We start from the raw sequence: 2,500 nt of genomic DNA, 5'->3' as shown, positions 1-2,500 counted from the left end.
CGCCTGCCGCGGCCAGCGACGTCGGGCTGGCCCCTGCAGCGCCTAGCCTCTCCCACGCGGGGGGCCAGGGCCCGAAGGCAGCCCCCCCGCGGGCGAGAGAGCAAGCCAGCAGGGGCTGTCGCCTGCCGCGGCCAGCGACGTCGGGCTGGCCCCTGCAGCGCCTAGCCTCTCCCACGCGGGGGGCAGGCCAGAACACGGGGGGCCAGGGCCCGAAGGCAGCCCCCCCGCGGGCGAGAGAGCAAGCCAGCAGGGGCTGTCGCCTGCCGCGGCCAGCGACGTCGGGCTGGCCCCTGCAGCGCCTAGCCTCTCCCACGCAGGGGCAGGCCAGAACGCGGGGGGCCAGGGCCCGAAGGCAGCCCCCCCGCGGGCGAGAGAGCAAGCCAGCAGGGGCTGTCCGCGCGTCGCGCAGCGCGGCATGGCTGCGGGGGCCGCGCGCGCGCGCCCAAGCGCCCAAGGGCCCCCAAGGGCCCCAGGCCCTCAGGCCCCAGCGCCCCAGCGCCCAGCGCGGGCGGGCGCGCGCGCGCGTGTGGTCTTTGAGGGGCGCCGGCCTGGTGGCTCCCTAAAGAGCAATAAGTGTCATTGCAGCTCTGGCAGGGGGAGACACTACTAGGTCCCAGCTGTCACCCCCCCTCTAAAAAATTCATTTCTTGGTATTTTGAGCTGAAATTTTGCACAGAGGTTGGCAAAAATCCAATCCACCTTCATTAATTTTCCCAGAATTTTTCGAGGTCGGGAAGTATTTGTTTTAATTTTCCTACCATTAGAAATCGAGTAAATCCGCAAAACTAGGAACCGGCCCGGAATGACCCCAAATTCAGTGGGCAGCCTCATAAAAATATGGCTGATTTTACTGGATTGGTTTCATGTGGAAAGCACGACGTTTTCTTGTAGGAATGCGGGAACCCCGGCAGCTCGCCTGCCGCGGCCAGCGACGTCGGGGACGCTGGCCTGCGCTGTCGAGCCCGCGAGGGCTGTCTCCGCGGCAGGCCCCCCCTGAACGGGGCACGACAGGCCACCGCGCTGGCTCGTCCAGCGTCGACAGTCCCTCGTCCAGGTTTCAGATCGCGCCAAGTCGAACCCATGACCTGCTCAAGCCATCGTGCGCTGCCGAATTCGCATCTGCGTGTAGGCTGCCATTCCACGCGGCAGCCCCTGTTTTCGTCAGCGTGCCCCCCTGACGAATTTTCCTGCCTGGCCCAGTCCAGCGTCCAGCCCCTGTTCGTCGAAAAATCTGCGCTGCCGATTTTCCACGCGGCAGCCCCTCTTTTCGTCAGCGTGCCCCCCTGACGAATTTTCCTGCCTGGCCCGGCCGGTCCAGCATCCAGCCCCTGTTCGTCGAAAAATCTGCGCTGCCGATTTTCCACGCGGCAGCCCCTGTTTTCCTCAGCGTGCCCCCCTGACGAATGTTCGTCGAAAAATCTGCGCTGCCGATTTTCCACGCGGCAGCCCCTGTTTTCCTCAGCGTGCCCCCCTGACGAATGTTCGTCGAAAAATCTGCGCTGCCGATTTTCCACGCGGCAGCCCCTCTTTTCGTCAGCGTGCCCCCCTGACGAATGTTCGTCGAAAAATCTGCGCTGCCGATTTTCCACGCGGCAGCCCCTCTTTTCGTCAGCGTGCCCCCCTGACGAATTTTCCTGCCTGGCCCGGCCGGTCCAGCCCCTGTTCGTCGAAAAATCTGCGCTGCCGATTTTCCACGCGGCAGCCCCTCTTTTCGTCAGCGTGCCCCCCTGACGAATTTTCCTGCCTGGCCCGGCCGGTCCAGCCCCTGTTCGTCGAAAAATCTGCGCTGCCGATTTTCCACGCGGCAGCCCCTCTTTTCGTCAGCGTGCCCCCCTGACGAATTTTCCTGCCTGGCCCGGCCGGTCCAGCATCCAGCCCCTGTTCGTCGAAAAATCTGCGCTGCCGATTTTCCACGCGGCAGCCCCTCTTTTCGTCAGCGTGCCCCCCTGACGAATTTTCCTGCCTGGCCCGGCCGGTCCAGCCCCTGTTCGTCGAAAAATCTGCGCTGCCGATTTTCCACTCCGCAGCCCCTGTTTTCGTCAGCGTGGCCCCCTGACGAATTTTCCTGCCTGGCCCGGCCAGTCCAGCGCCCAGCCCCTGTTCGTCGAAAAATCTGCGCTGCCGATTTTCCCCGACGAACCTGCAGCTGCACAAATCCGCGCTGCCACTGCCCCATTGTCTGGACCAACAGTCTTTTCCATCAAGCCCTGGACTATAAATCGTCCAGACTCATCGCCAGCACCCGCTGCCGATTCTGCCGACTTTGCCGATTTCGTCGGCGCTGCCGATTCCAACACTGCACCCACCGTGTCTAAACCAGCGCTGTTTCGTCAGCGTGTCCCCTTGACGAATTTCCCTGCCTGGCCTGGACAGTCCATCTTCCAGCCCATGTTCATCGAAAAATCTGCGCTGCCGATTTCCCCGACGAACCTGCAGCTGCACAAATCTGCGCTGCCGATTTCCCCCCCTGTCGGCATGGCTGCCGCTGCCCCGATGTCCA

This window comes from Populus nigra, chromosome 2 (assembly GCF_951802175.1).
Source record: "Populus nigra chromosome 2, ddPopNigr1.1, whole genome shotgun sequence".
NCBI classification, from domain to species: domain Eukaryota; kingdom Viridiplantae; phylum Streptophyta; class Magnoliopsida; order Malpighiales; family Salicaceae; genus Populus; species Populus nigra.
This window is presented reverse-complemented; position numbering follows the sequence as displayed.